The sequence below is a fragment of the Schistocerca nitens genome, chromosome 3, assembly GCF_023898315.1.
Source record: "Schistocerca nitens isolate TAMUIC-IGC-003100 chromosome 3, iqSchNite1.1, whole genome shotgun sequence".
In the NCBI taxonomy this organism is placed as follows: domain Eukaryota; kingdom Metazoa; phylum Arthropoda; class Insecta; order Orthoptera; family Acrididae; genus Schistocerca; species Schistocerca nitens.
The window spans coordinates 661,372,151-661,388,674 of NC_064616.1; the positions used below are offsets into that span (position 1 = coordinate 661,372,151).

Consider the following 16,524-nt stretch of genomic DNA (forward strand, 5'->3'; position numbering starts at 1 on the left):
TACATCTACATCTACATTTATACTCCGCAAGCCACCAAGCGGTGTGTGGCGGAGGGCACTTTACGTGCCACTGTCATTCCCTCCCTTTCCTGTTCCAGTCGTGTATGGCTTGCGGGAAGAACGACTGTCTGAAAGCCTCCGTGCGCGCTCGAATCTCTCTAATTTTGCATTCGTGATCTCCTCGGGAGGTACAAGTAGGGGGAAGCAATATATTCGAAACCTCATCCAGAAACGCACCCTCTCGAAACCTGGACAGTAAGCTACACCGCGATGATGCAGAGCGCCTCTCTTGCAGAGTCTGCCACTTCAGTTTGCTAAACATCTCCGTAACGCTATCACGCTTACCAAATAACCCTGTGATGAAACGCGCCGCTTTTCTTTGGATCTTCTCTATCTCCTCTGTCAACCCGACCTGGTACGGATCCCACACTGATGAGCAATACTCAAGTATAGGTCGAACGAGTGTTTTGTAAGCCACCTCCATTGTTGATGGACTACATTTTCCAAGGACTCTCCCAATGAATCTCAACCTGGCACCCGCCATACCAACAATTAATTTTATATGATCATTCCACTTCAAATCGTTCCGTACGCATACTCCCAGACATTTTACAGAAGTAACTGCTACCAGTGTTTGTTCCGCTATCATATAATCATACAATAAAGGATCCTTCTTTCTATGTATTCGCAATACATTACATTTGTCTATGTTAACGGTCAGTTACCACTCCCTTCACCAAGTGACTATCCGCTACAGATTTTCCTGCATTTCGCTGCAATTTTCTAATGCTGCAACTTCTCTGTATACTACAGCATCATCCGCGAAAAGCCGCATGGAACTTCCGACACTATCTACTAGATCATTTATATATATTGTGAAAATCAATGGTCCCATAACACTCCCCTGTGGCACGCCAGAGGTTACTTTAACGTCTGTAAACGTCTCTCCATTGAGAACAACATGCTGTGTTGTTGTTGTTGTGGTCTTCAGTCCTGAGACTGGTTTGATGCAGCTCTCCATGCTACTCTATCCTGTGCAAGCTTCATCATCTCCCAGTACCTACTGCAACCTACATCCTTCTGAATCTGCTTAGTGTATTCATCTCTTGGTCTCCCTCTACGATTTTTACCCTCCACGGTGCCCTCCAACGCTAAATTTGTGATCCCTTGATGCCTCAAAACATGTCCTACCAAACGATCCCTTCTTCTAGTCAAGTTGTGCCACACACTTCTCTTCTCCCCAATCCTATTCAATACCTCCTCATTAGTTACTTGATCTACCCACCTTATCTTCAGCATTCTTCTGTAGCACCACATTTCGAAAGCTTCTAGTCTCTTCTTGTCCAAACTAGTTATCGTCCATGTTTCACTTCCATACATGGCTACACTCCATACAGATGCTTTCAGAAACGACTTCCTGACACTTAAATCTATACTCGATGTTAACAAATTTCTCTTCTTCAGAAACGCTTTCCTTGCCATTGCCAGTCTACATATTATATCCTCTCTACTTCGACCATCATCAGTTATTTTACTCCCTAAATAGCAAAACTCCTTTACTACTTTAAGTGTCTCATTTCCTAATCTAATTTCCTCAGCATCACCCGACTTAATTTGACTACATTCCATTATCCTCGTTTTGCTTTTGTTGATGTTCATCTTATATCCTCCTTTCAAGACACTGTCCATTCCGTTCAACTGCTCTTCCAAGTCCTTTGCTGTCTCTGACAGAATTACAATGTCATCGGCGAACCTCCAAGTTTTTACTTCTTCTCCATGAATTTTAATACCTACTCCGAATTTTTCTTTTGTTTCCTTTACTGCTTGCTCAATATACAGATTGAATAACATCGGGGAGAGGCTACAACCCTGTCTCACTCCTTTCCAAACCACTGCTTCCCTTTCATGTCCCTCGACTCTTATAACTGCCATCTGGTTTCTGTACAAATTGTAAATAGCCTTTCGCTCCCTGTATTTTACCCCTGCCACCTTTAGAATTTGAAAGAGAGTATTCCAGTTAACGTTGTCAAAAGCATTCTCTAAGTCTACAAAGCTAGAAACGTAGGTTTGCCTTTTCTTAATCTTTCTTCTAAGATAAGTCGTAAGGTTAGTATTGCCTCACGTGTTCCAACATTTCTACGGAATCCAAACTGATCTTCCCCGAGGTCCGCTTCTACCAGTTTTTCCATTCGTCTGTAAAGAATTCGCGTTAGAATTTTGCAGCTGTGACTTATTAAACTGGTAGTTCGGTAATTTTCACATCTGTCAACACCTGCTTTCTTTGGGATTGGAATTATTTTATTCTTCTTGAAGTCTGAGGGTATTTCGCCTGTCTCATACATCTTGCTCACCAGATGGTAGAGTTTTGTCATGACTGGCTCTCCCGAAGCCATCAGTAGTTCTAATGGAATGTTGTCTACTCCCGGGGCCTTGTTTCGACTCAGGTCCTTCGGTGCTCTGTCAAACTCTTCACGCAGTATCTGATCTCCCATTTCGTCTTCATCTACATCCTCTTCCATTTCCATAATATTGTCCTCAAGTACATCGCCCTTGTATAAACCCTCTATATACTCCTTCCACCTTTCTGCCTTCCCTTCTTTGCTTAGAACTGGGTTGCCATCTGAGCTCTTGATATTCATACAAGTGGTTCTCTTCTCTACAAAGGTCTCTTTAATTTTCCTGTAGGCAGATCTATCTTACCCCTAGTGAGACAAGCCTCTACATCCTTACATTTGTCCTCTAGCCATCCCTGCTTAGCCATTTTGCACTTCCTGTCGATATCATTTTTGAGACGTGTTTTTCCTTTTTGCCTGCTTCATTTACTGCATTTTTATATTTTCTCCTTTCATCAATTAAATTCAATATTTCTTCTGTTACCCAAGGATTTCTATTAGCCCTCGTCTTTTTACTTACTTGATCGTCTGCTGCCTTCATTACTTCATCCCTCAGAGCTACCCATTCTTCTTCTACTGTATTTCTTTCCCCCATTCCTGTCAATTGTTCCCTTATGCTCTCCCTGAAACTCTCTACAACCTCTGGTTCTTTCAGTTTATCCAGGTCCCATCTCCTTAAATTCCCACCTTTTTGCAATTTCTTCAGTTTCAATCTGCAGTACATAACCAATAGATAGTGGTCAGAATTCACATCTGCCCCAGGAAATGTCTTACAATTTAAAACCTGGTTCCTAAATCTCTGTCTTACCATTATATAATCTATCTGATACCTTTTAGTATCTCCAGGATTCTTCCAGGTATACAACCTTCTAATATGATTCTTGAACCAAGTGTTAGCTATGATTAAGTCATGCTCTGTGCAAAATTCTACAAGGCGGCTTCCTCTTTCATTTCTTCCCCCCCAATCCAATTCACCTACTATGGTTCCTTCTCTCCCTTTTCCTACTGACGAATTCCAGTCACCCATGACTATTAAATTTTCGTCTCCCTTCACTACCTGAATAATTTCTTTTATCTCATCATACATTTCTTCAATTTCTTCATCATCTGCAGAGCTAGTTGGCATATAAACTTGTACTACTGTAGTAGGCATGGGCTTTGTGTCTATCTTGGCCACAATAATGCGTTCACTATGCTGTTTGTAGTAGCTAACCCGCACTCCTATTTTTTTATTCATTAATAATCCTACTCCTGCATTACCCCTATTTGATTTTGTATTTATAACCCTGTAATCACCTGACCAAATGTCTTGTTCCTCCTGCCACCGAACTTCACTAATTCCCACTATATCTAACTTTAACCTATCCATTTCCCTTTTTAAATTTTCTAACCTACCTGCCCGATTAAGGGATCTGACATTGCACGCTCCGATCCGTAGAACGCCAGTTTTCTTTCTCCTGATAACGAAGTCCTCTTGAGTAGTCCCCGCCCGGAGATCCGAATGGGGGACTATTTTACCTCCGGAATATTTTACCCAAGAGGACGCCATCATCATTTAATCATACAGTAAAGCTGCATGTCCTCGGGAAAAATTACGGCTGTAGTTTCCCCTTGATTTCAGCCGTTCGCATTACCAGCACAAGAAGGCCGTTTTGGTTAATGTTACAAGGCCAGATTAGTCAATCATCCAGACTGTTGCCCCTGCAACTACTGAAAAGGCTGCTGCCCCTCTTCAGGAACCACATGTTTGTCTGGCCTCTCAACAGATACCCCTCCGTTGTGGTTGCACCTACGGTACGGCCATCTGTATCGCTGAGGCACGCAAGCCTCCCCACCAACGGCAAGGTCCATGGTTCATGGGCGTTATGTTTGCTAAAAACTCTTCAATCCAGCCACACAGCTGGTCTGATATTCCGTAGGCTCCTACTTTGTTTATCAGGAGACAGTTCGGAACTGTATCGAACGCCTTCCGGAAGTCAAGGAAAATGGCATCTACCTGGGAACCTGTATCAAATATTTTCTGGATCTCATGAACAAATAAAGCGAGTTGGGTCTCACACGATCGCTGTTTCAGAGATATAGGCCTATAGTTTTGCCCATCTGCTCGACGACCCTTCTTGAAAACTGGAACTACTGTGCTCTTTTCCAATCAATTGGAACCTTCCGTTCCTCTAGAGACTTGCGGTACACGGCTGTTAGAAGGGAGGCAAGTTATTTCGCACACCAGAGACAGTGACGCTAACCATATTTTTTCTCCTTTCGTTCTATCTGTCTCTCTTGTGACCATTTTTTGTCATCAGTTCTGTACAGATGTTGCATGACACCTCTCACACACCATCGATGCAAACTTCATTCCGTTCTTTTTTATTACAGAGGGTGGTCAGCTCCCTGACCGAGCAGCTTGAGCTACCGCGCCAGCAGCCCTTCGGCTACAGCGGCGGCCTTCAGGAGCAGTCAGGTAATCTATTACTTCAATCCACGTAAGTCTCGCGAAATGACCACTGCTGGAAAATTAGCCAAATTCCACCCCATATGCCGGCCGGTGTGGCCGTGCGGTTCTAAGCGCGTCAGTTTGGAGCCGCGTGACCGCTACGGTCGCAGGTTCGAATCCTGCCTCGGGCATGGATGTGTGTGATGTCCTTAGGTTAGTTAGGTTTAAGTAGTTCTAAGTTCTAGGGGACTGATGACCTCAGTAGTTAAGTCCCATAGTGCTCAGAGCCATTTGAACCATTTTTTTTAACCACCCCATATGAACGTCTCACATGAACTCAATAGCTTCCCATAAATTTCCCTTGCCGTCAGTATTCGAACTTCACAGCTAGTAGCAGATATGTGATTTTCTCTCGGCCAGGCTCCGCAACACATCAGTCAGCCATATTGCAGGACCATAGCAGTTTTAAGCTAAGAGTAATACGAGGACTGCACTGTTATTAGAAAATTTACCAGAAGGCAAATTATCGTCTGCAATACTCTAATTGGTAAAAGAGTGACGAAAACGCGTGTATAGGAAAGACTTTACAGAGGGTGGTTAGAAACAGTCTGAAAAGCTTGTAAGAGTGTTGCAGGGTAGGTTGCGCTGAGATATAACTGTTAAGAAAAAAAATTCGATAGGCAGCGAGCGCCCTTTCCGAGTTAATTAGCATTTAAGTTATCCAATCAACAAAATAATTTTTATAAAAGTGACTACGGCAAAAAGTAGCAAAATGAGTAAAATAATTAATCACAAATACAAGCTGCGAATAATGGACGTAGTGTAGCAAGATCTTTTTTATATAGAGATGTTACAACAAGGAAAACTGGGGGAAATTGCCTCACATAAACTTTACAAAACAGAATGTGGTATGCAGTGGCTTCTGGCGTACAAACAGTAAGCAAATACAGAGTCCAGAGACATTTTACTCATTTTGCTACTTTTTGCCGTAGTCATTTCTATAAATCTTATTTTATTCCTTTTGTATCTTTTATAAATCCTGTTTTCATACCACATACAATTATTTTATTTTAATCATCTAAATATGTGTTGTAAGATGTATTACTGTGACAATTACGTACTTCATCTAGTTAAGCGTTTATCATGCTACTAGCGCCCAGTAAGTAGTGCGCTCTGCACCAAGTTTACCTGGCATCCTAGTTGCCAAACGCTTAGTCTAATATGTGCTCTTCTAACAAGCTGTACCTGTTGTAACAGTTTTTACTGTTCACGTGGAGGATTTTATTTGATATTTCCAGATTTCTGACTTGAGCTCCTTAGCTCATCATGTACACGGCTATTTGGAAATTTGTGGTAGGTCCCTGTGTGTCCGAACTGCTGAAGTTATCTGTCCCTAAGCTTACACACTACTTAATCTAACTTAAACTAACTTACACTAAGGACAACACACACACCCATGCCCTTGGGAGGACTCGACCCTCCGGCAGGCGGGGCCGCGTAAACAGTGTCAAGGCGCCTCAGATCGTGCGGCTACACCACGCGGCTGCACCGCGCGGCTATAGGGCTATTCAGAAAGAAGGAACACATTACAAATATTTATTGCTTCCAAAGTACAGAAAGCAGAAACACAATTCGAACGTTACTGGGAAGAGAAAAGTTCAAATTTTTATGCATTCAATATGAGCACAATGTGTTACATAACAGGTATCAAAACGGTGCCTCATTTCCAGCCACACACGAAGCGGCTGGTCTCTCGTTATCGAATTCACAGCTTCAACAATGCGATGTCGCAGACTTTCAATAGTATCAGGCATAGGGGGGATAAAAACCGCAGCCTTTTACGTAACACCACAGGTAAAAGTCACAAGGTGTGAGATCTGGAGACCTGGGAGGCCACCGGCGATGAAGTTCATCTTCTGCTCCTTCTCTTCCAGTCCAACGTCCTGGAATTGTGTCATTCAGGTAACGTCGGACGTGCTTAGAGAAATGAGGCGGAATACCATCTTGCATGAAGATGAAGTCATCTGAATCATCTTCAAGTTGAGGAAATGACCAGTTTTTAAGCATGTCTAGATGTTGTTGTGGTCTTCAGTCCTGAGACTGGTTTGATGCAGCTCAACATCATTTAACCATACAGTAAAGCTGCATGCCCTCGGGAAAAATTACGGTTGTAGGTTCCCCTTGCTTTCAGCCGTTCGCATTACCAGCACAGCAAGGCCGTTTTGGTTAGTGTTACAAGGCCAGATCAGTCAATCATCCAGACTGTTGCCCCTGCAACTACTGAAAGGGCTGCTGCCCCTCTTCAGGAACCACACGTTTGTCTGGCCTCTCAACAGACACCCCTCCGGGACTGTTCAAATTTTAAACTGTTGTCTGTCCAGGAATGTTGGAATTATTTGGAAGATGAAAGTCTTTGAAATCTGTTCCTTCTTTTCGAATAGCCGTGTACAATTTGAACGTCATGTAATTTATGAAAGTACCAGTCTTATTCCATGTTCTCTCTTCCAATGTTGTCAAGTATTAAGTATTTTAGACGTTTATTTTATAATATGTTCAAACATTATAGGTGACTTACTTCTGAAGATGCCACCCTTAGTGGTATCGAAACCTGGTAAAGATTTTTACATTAAACTGATGCAACCGGGTGGCTGTGAACTCTGTACAGTGAAAATTTCTTTACGGTTCTGCTGTCAGCCGTGTTTAAAATTGTGAATGAATGTAGTTAAGCCAATAGAGAAACGCCAACAGCTAGAAAATCGTAAAACATACTTCATATACATCTACATGGATACTCTGCAAATCACATTTAAGTGCCTGGCAGAGGGTTCATCGAACCACCTTCACAATTCTCTATTATTCCAATCTTGTATAGCGCCTGGAAAGAATGAAACCTATATCTTTCCGTACGAGCTCTGATTTCCCTTATTTTATCGTGGTGATCGTTCCTCCATATGTAGGTCGGTGTCAACAAAATATTTTCGCATTTGGAGGAGAAAGTTGGTGATTGGAATTTCGTGAGGAGATTCCGCCGCAACGAAAAACGCCTCTGTTTTAATGATTTCCAGCCCAAATCCTGTATCATTTCTGTGACACTCTCTCCCATATTTCGCGATAATGCAAAACGTGCTGCCTTTCTTTGAACTTTTTCGATGTATTCCGTCAGTCCTATCTGGTAAGGATCCCACACCGCGCAGCAGTACTCTGAAAGAGGACGGACAAGCGTAGAGTAGGCAGTCTCCTTAGTAGGTCTGTTACATTTTCTACGTGTCCTGCCAATAAAATGCAGTTTTTGGTTAGCCTTCCCCACAACATTTTCTATGTGTTCCTTCCAGTTTAAGTTGTTCGTAATTGTAACACCTAGGTAATTAGTTGAATTTACGGCTTTTAGATTAGACTGATTTATTGTGTAACCGAAGTTTAACGAGTTCCGTTTAGCACTGATGTGAATGACCTCACACTTTTCGTTATTTAGGGTCAACTGCCACTTTTCGCACCATTACCGAGAACTTGTCAGTAGCTAGATTATGCGAGATAAAATAAGTGAATCAGATTCTTTGTCTAGCGTACAACGACAGGAACTATCAGAGTTGTTACATGAATATGCTCCAGTTTTTGATAGTCACCCTGGTGTAAGGAGAGGATTTAAATATACAATGCGTGTGAGACCTCATGACACCTATTGTAAGACAACATATTCTATACCCTGGTCAAAACGTGAAGCGGTTAGGATAGAAATTCAACGGATGTTGGAATGGGGTATCAATGAACCATCCAACTCGCAATACAGTAGTCCACTCTTAGCAGTAATAAAACCTAATGCAGACGTAAGATTGGTACTTGACGCTAGGAACATTAATAAAATCTTAATATCTGTCCAAACAAGGCCAGAAAATCTAGATGAATTGTTACAGCGTTTCTATGGTGTAAAGTATCTATCCTCCATGGACCTCCATAGTTCGATTTGGCAGGTCCCTTTAGATGAAGAATCTAGGAAGTATACAGCTTTTATTTTTGTGGGTAAGAGTTCTCACTTTAAAGTTATGCCTTTTGGTTTGAGTATCAGTGGTGGAGTTTTCATTTCCGCACTTGGTACCGTGTTGAGCCCTGATTTGGTTAATGACGTGACATTGTATGTGGATGATCTCCTAGTGGCTACTGATACATTGAAGTTGTTGCGACGAGTGTTTTGTAGGTTACAAAATTATGGAATAATGGTAAACCTTTCCAAATCTGAGTCCGGGAAAGAGAGAGTCAAATTTCTTGGTCATATTATCTCTCCTTTAGGCATAACTCCAAATCCTAAGAAATTAAAAGCCATAAGTGGATGCCCATACCCTGGTAATCGTAAGCAGTTAAAATCTTTTCTTGGACTAGTATCCTTCTTCAGAAAATTTTTGCCAAATCAGGTATTGAACCAGGATTGTTTGTTAAATTTGTTAAGGAAAAACACTTCGTTTTGCAGTTTGTTTTGATCTTCTGATGACTTTATTTGTCGATAAACGACAGCGTCATCTGCAAACAACCGAAGACGGCTGCTCTGATGGTCTCCCAAATCGTTTATATAGATAAGGAACAGCAAAGGGCCTATAACACTACCTTGGGGAACGCCAGAAATCACTTGTCACTGTTGTCAAAAGAGCTGAACATTGCAATAGGTCGAAGACCGGATTTTCAAAATTTAATTGACGGTTTAATTGTTAGCTATGGATAGCTTTTGCTTCTACGCCTCGTATTTTAACCACACTTTACCCCTCCAGTAGCAACGGCATTTCCTCGTGGTACACTGTGTAAATGAGAGCAGCCACAGTGAAGGTAGGAAACTGGATCAGGAACGAGAGACAGGATGGTAGGAAACCAGGCGAAAGAGCTTAGAGGTGGAGGTGCGTGGGACAGCTTCCAGCGTGCAGAGTCCAGCGTCCGGCGGGCAGCGCGGGTGTGAAACGCGATGTGACCGAGGAGGCTATTTGTGTGCTTCCGGCGGGCGGCCGCGTGCCAGCTGAGCCGCCGTGAGAAATTCATAACCGCCGCGTCGTTACGGCCGGTAATGCAGCCTCTGGGAAATAACACGGCAGCCCTGCGTCACGCATCCTTACAGGCGCAGCGGCCCTCTTCACGCCTCTGCCCGTTAAATAAGCACTTCCCGAGCTCTTCGTCTTCTGTTCGCGTTTATTCTTTCATTGAAACTGTTAGAAATTAGCATCAGGATTTTCAACAGTCTGTGAAAGGGCTGTACTACGTAAAACGGAGTTACTCCACTACGCTTTTGAAATATCTTTGAACATGCAGCAAGCTTTTTTTCCGCAGTCCAGTTTTATTTTCTGTGAAAGCTTCAGCTTTCATGCCCAAATTCAACTGTTGTGTAGTGTGACAATGGTTACAAAACTAAAATAAAAATGTACTGATGTTACCACATTAAGTGGGGTCAACTTAGTACAAGCGTGTATCCCATTGAAATAACATAGCCTTTTGTACTATTGTCACCACTTTATAAACGTTTCCTCAAATTCTTAAGAAGTAGCAAAACAAATTTCTGCTAAAAAAAGATGTTTTCAAAATGTTTTAAGATTTTCAAGAATATTTCCTCAGCTTCCAACTTTACCATTGTGCCTATGAAAGATCACCAGAAAAATAGAAAAAAAAGTTAGAAATAACACTTAAATACATACCAGCTTCTATCATGAGCAAAAATGCTGAAAAAACTTTTAAGTGGGAACAAATGTAACCCTGGCTCTTCATCTGTCCTTTAAATATATCAGTCTTCGACCCCAGGGTACCTTAGGTCCATTGCAATAAAAAAATCCAGTTTACTTAAAATCTATTGAATGCTGTATGAGCTATTTGTCATCGAACGTAGGCTTTATCAAACAGATCCACTGCATCAAAAAGACTGACAGCAGACTATTATTATTATTATTAGTAGTAGTAGTAGTAGTAGTAGTAGTAGTTGTTGTTGTTGTTGTTGTTGTTGTAGCAGCAAAAAAATGGTTCAAATGGCTCTGAGCACTATGGGACTTAAATGCTGAGGTCATGTCCCCTAGAACTTAGAACTACTTAAACCTAACTATCCTAAGGACATCACAGACATCCACACCCGAGGCAGGATTCGAACCTGCGACCGTAGCGGTCGCGCGGTTCCAGTGTTGTAGCAGCAGAAGCAGCAGCAGCAGTTTTATTCATCCGTAGATCACTTTTACAGGAATGTTGGACATGTATTGTTATTATAATTTAGAACAACCAAAAAAAGGTACTAAAAGTAAAGTACTAAACTTTCCTCACGAATCTTCATATTTAAATTTTATCAAATTACTAGAATTACGAATGTAGATAGAAACACAGATGTCATTGCAAATTAAACTGGAATATATTGTTACCAAACTTCACGCTTACCTTTGATTTGGGAACAGTCACAATCGTGTTGGCGTCAGTAGATTTGTGCAACTTATCAGCATGCTCCTAAAACTGACTTATACGTAACACTTGTGATGAAAATTCACAATGGAAAGAAACGATTGTTGACCAGTACAACCAACGCACGCGATGAAACTGATATATTTTTAAATATGACAAATTATCAAATGCTAAATGTATAAAAACGGGGTTGTTACAATTTTACCCGTACGTACCGCAGTAACTCCATTTTACGTTACCTTCGCGGTGTATTCACGGTTACGTGAATAATACTGAAATACATACACATACACACGGTGAGCCAACATAGCTTTGACTTCAAATATTTTTAGAAGCAAACGTGTTATCGAATCATGGGTTTCGACATGCGGCAGTACACCAAGAATTGAGTGATTCACTGAGGGAGAGACATATGCATCTCTTTAATTACACTAATGGACACTAAAAATGAATTAAAACTGCAACATTAGGAAGGATACAAATCAAAATTTTTCATATTATGCTTATACATTATAGTAGAAAGGATGAACGATTAACTTTCAAGATTACCTTAATGTGTATATAGGGTGCAAAATGCAGTGTACAGAACCGCCACATCTGTCAGCAATAGTGACTCTAACATACGTGTTCGTCATTCCGCGCTACTTGAACTGTATGCCAGTATTCATAAACCGTTGTGGCTGATGAGTGGAGATGCGCTAGTCACTCACCAGTCCAGAACCAGACGTTTCCAATGGGGAAGAGATCTCGAGAATGTGCTCGCTAGGACAACAGCCGAACACCCTCCGTATCTACAGCGTCCAGTCGCATTAATGTGAACACTTGTCACACGCCTAAATAACCGCATTTGGAGAGCGGACCGCTGTGAGACGTGCACGAAGAGTCAGTAGGTTCAGAAAGGTCCCGACAGGGATATGGACCCATGTCAACGCCAGTGCCATCGTCTGCTACGCTAGGGTTCTCGGTTTACGACCCATGGCGCGAACAGCGCGATCGAGGTGATCCCACAGATTCTAGACTGGATTTAAATCTAGCGAGTTTCGTGGCCAGCGGAGCACTGCAAACTCATCCTGGTGCTCTTCGAACCACGCACGTACTCAGCGTGCATGTAGATGGCATTGTGCCGAGGAAAAACAAGTCACATGTAACGGACAACATGATTCCCAAAGATATACTCATAATTGTGTTGATCCATTGTGTCTTCCAGAATGATAGGGTCACCCTGTGAATGGCACGGAAACATTCCCCAGATCATAAAGCTCACTCCTCCGGCCTGGGTCCTGCATATTTGTTGCAGGATGTTTTCTTTCGGTCCGATGGAGTATAAAACGTTATTCGTCTGGAGATACCACTTGTCGCCACTAGTGGACGTCCAATTGTAGTACCAGCCTGGAAATTCCAGCCTCCGTTGTCGAAGTGCTGCGGAGGTCCACACCCAGCAACGTTCGCTGAACGGTAACGAGGAGACACTGTTGGTAGCCTCTTGGTTCATCAGGGTCGTCAGTTGCTGAACAGTTGCATGTCTATTCGCCCGATCACATCTCCGCAGCCATCGTTTACCCCTGTCACCTATGACCCGTTGTGCGCCACAATTGCTTCGGCGCCGGTTTCGGATAGTGCCATTTTGCCACGCACGGTATACTTCAATCACGGCGGCACGCGAACAGTTTACAAACTTCGTCGTTTCGGAAATGATTCCACTCTTGGTCCGAAAACCAATGATCATGATCTTTTAGGATGTCAGGCAAATCGTTCCGTTTTCGCATTAGGACAATGACTGCACTGTTTCCCGCGTCTCCCCTGAAACACTTTATATACCTTCCACTGCTAGTGCTGTCAACCACAGTCTGTGGGTGGTTATTGCACGTTGATTTGGAAATAGGCGGTGTTCACATTAATGTGACTAGACTGTGTAGGTATGTCAATACAGATCGAGCGACATGCAATCTTGCGTTATCGTATTGAAAGATGTCACCCAGACTTCATATTAGGACGCTGTCACCCGCTTTAAAACGTTAGAAATTGTACGCGTGCAGTACAAATTACCGTCTATGCGAACTTGAGGTGTACCTAATGTCACATGGTATCATCCTGCTCGTATGATAACGATTAATAATATGTGGGAGACTTCTTTACCCTGGGAGCGAATACATACATCGTGATGTACTAAGAACAGGGACTCGTCTGAAAAAGACGTGGTGAAATTCTTGTGTCGAGTGTTGTGTTTGATCCCATCGCTGTCTGCGCTCCTCTCCCTGCTGTCGCGGCAAAGGTAGCCGCAGCAGGGCCGGAGTGGCCGAACGGTTCTAGGCGCTACAGTCTGGAACTGCGCGACCGCTACGGTCGCAGGTTCGAATCCTGCCTCGGGCATGGATGTGTGTGATGTCCTTAGGTTAGTTAGGTTTAAGTAGTTCTAAGTTCTAGGGGACTGATGACCTCAGATGTTAAGGCCCATAGTGCTCAGAGCCATTCGAACCATTTTTTTGGTAGCCGTAACGGTAGTCACCGTCCAGACAGTCCGTGGTGCTCCAGGCGTAGTCGCGCAATCTGTCTGGATACTTGTGCTGCGAACAATCCTTCCTCCTGACTGCTGCACGGCCCACGGATTAATAATCTCACTGAACAAAAAATTAGTCACCCCAGTGTGCACGCACAGGTGAATCGTTTAGCCTTTTTAGATGGTGCAGCGATCGAGCCACTTTCCCAACCGCGCGTGCATCCCTCCCACGTGAGCATAAGGGAGTACCGATCAGTAGAACATTTACGTTTCAAACGGAAAGTGTACCTAAGCGTAGGTAAATGTGTAAGACGAATCAGAGTGGCAAAAAGGGACAACCGTGTTTGGCCGTGCCTATGGTCATACAGTGTGTGAAGTTGCAGGATTTTTTGGTGTTCCGCAGCGGACTGTTCGGCGGGTGCACAAGCAGTGGTGGAACACACGTGGCCACGAAACACGACGTCAGAATTGTAGTCGGAAGAAGATCCTGACTGAAACTGCCAGAAGACGCGTTTCACGGCTTGTGAAACAAAATCGCTTCCAAACCCGGCTGGAATTGCTGCAGGCGGGAATGAAGGTCTTTCCCGACGTGCTAGCGAGAGAAAATTTCGACGGGAACTGCATTTAACGAACATTTGGAGTCGGTCACCTCGCAAGAGGCCATTACTCTCATGTACACGAAGACGACAACAACAGAGTTCGTCGGGTTGCAAGAATAAGCGACTGGATTTCAGGACACTGCCTCTCCCTACTACATCTACATTGGCCTGCAGAATCACCTGACTTGAAACCCACAGAAAAACACCGTCATCAGAATCCTCGCAATTTGGTGGAACTGCGCGATCAAATCCTCAGCGAGTGGCTTTACGTGGCTGCGACGTACCCGCACAACCTTGTGGACACACTTCCTCAAGGAATCTAGGCAGGTTTCAAGTCCAGGGACGCATTTACGCAGTATTAAATGATGCTTTTAATGATTTCTCTAGGGATGACGAATTTTTGGTCCGGTTAGCTTATGTCTGTCCTCTTCAGGCCGACGAGATCCTGCATGGCGTTGAGTACGGTTCTCTTGAACCGATCGATCCAATATTCGCATGACAGTCCTGGTATTCCGGCCGACGGGAGCAGTAATATCGCGGAACGAAAAACTGACGTTTATACAAGCTGTCCCAGGAACTATGAACACTTCATGTTCGATACTGTGACAAAAATCATGGTCATAACTATTAAGGTTTGCATTCTAGAGCCCATGTTTACTAGACCTTCTTACTTCGAGTAATGTATCCTGTCATGTCCCTAAGCATTGAACTTCGAGTAATGTATCCTGTCATGTCCCTAAGTATTGAGCATTCATCACGGGACACCCTGTATGGGCCACGATCGTGCCACCATCGAATTTCGACACGTTCTGATACAGAGTTCTCCTTCTCACTAGTACTCGAATGAGATTTCTGAATGAGGAACCCGCTGCGCCGGCCGAAGTGGCCGAGACGTTCTAGGCGCTACAGTCTGGAACCACGCGACCGCTACGGTCGCGGGTTCGAATCCAGCCTCGGGCATGGATGTGTGTATTAGTTAGGTTTAAGTACACTCCTGGAAATGGAAAAAAGAACACATTGACACCGGTGTGTCAGTCCCACCATACTTGCTCTGGACACTGCGAGAGGGCTTACAAGCAATGATCACACGCACGGCACAGCGGACACACCAGGAACCGCGGTGTTGGCCGTCGAATGGCGCTAGCTGCGCAGCATTTGTGCACCGCCGCCGTCAGTGTCAGCCAGTTTGCCGTGGCATACGGAGCTCCATCGCAGTCTTTAACACTGGTAGCATGCCGCGACAGCGTGGACGTGAACCGTATGTGCAGTTGACGGACTTTGAGCGAGGGCGTATAGTGGGCATGCGGGAGGCCGGGTGGACGTACCGCCGAATTGCTCAACACGTGGGGCGTGAGGTCTCCACAATACATCGATGTTGTCGCCAGTGGTCGGCGGAAGGTGCACGTGCCCGTCGACCTGGGATCGGACCGCAGCGACGCACGGATGCACGCCAAGACCGTAGGATCCTACGCAGTGCCGTAGGGGACTGCACCGCCACTTCCCAGCAAATTAGGGACACTGTTGCTCCTGGGGTATCGGCGAGGACCATTCGCAACCGTCTCCATGAAGCTGGGCTACGGTCCCGCACACCGTTAGGCCGTCTTCCGCTCACGCCCCAACATCGTGCAGCCCGCCTCCAGTGGTGTCGCGACAGGCGTGAATGGAGGGACGAATGGAGACGTGTCGTCTTCAGCGATGAGAGTCGCTTCTGCCTTGGTGCCAATGATGGTCGTATGCGTGTTTGGCGCCGTGCAGGTGAGCGCCACAATCAGGACTGCATACGACCGAGGCACACAGGGCCAACACCCGGCATCATGGTCTGGGGAGCGATCTCCTACACTGGCCGTACACCACTGGTGATCGTCGAGGGGACACTGAATAGTGCACGGTACATCCAAACCGTCATCGAACCCATCGTTCTACCATTCCTAGACCGGCAAGGGAACTTGCTGTTCCAACAGGACAATGCACGTCCGCATGTATCCCGTGCCACCCAACGTGCTCTAGAAGGTGTAAGTCAACTACCCTGGCCAGCAAGATCTCCGGATCTGTCCCCCATTGAGCATGTTTGGGACTGGATGAAGCGTCGTCTCACGCGGTCTGCACGTCCAGCACGAACGCCGGTCCAACTGAGGCGCCAGGTGGAAATGGCATGGCAAGCCGTTCCACAGGACTACATCCAGCATCTCTACGATC

General features: G+C 44.5%; 1 protein-coding gene across 5 annotated transcripts in view; it reads left to right on the forward strand.

Annotated features, from left to right (window-relative positions):
* Positions 1 to 16,524, forward strand: part of LOC126248622 (protein O-linked-mannose beta-1,2-N-acetylglucosaminyltransferase 1-like) — a 2,277,756-nt gene that overhangs the window by 660,261 nt on the left and 1,600,971 nt on the right. For all 5 annotated transcript variants that reach the window (XM_049949790.1, XM_049949788.1, XM_049949787.1 and 2 more), the window contains one exon: positions 4,767 to 4,851. The gene's annotated coding sequence lies outside the window, so the exon portion shown is untranslated. The remainder of the gene's footprint in view (positions 1 to 4,766; positions 4,852 to 16,524) is intronic.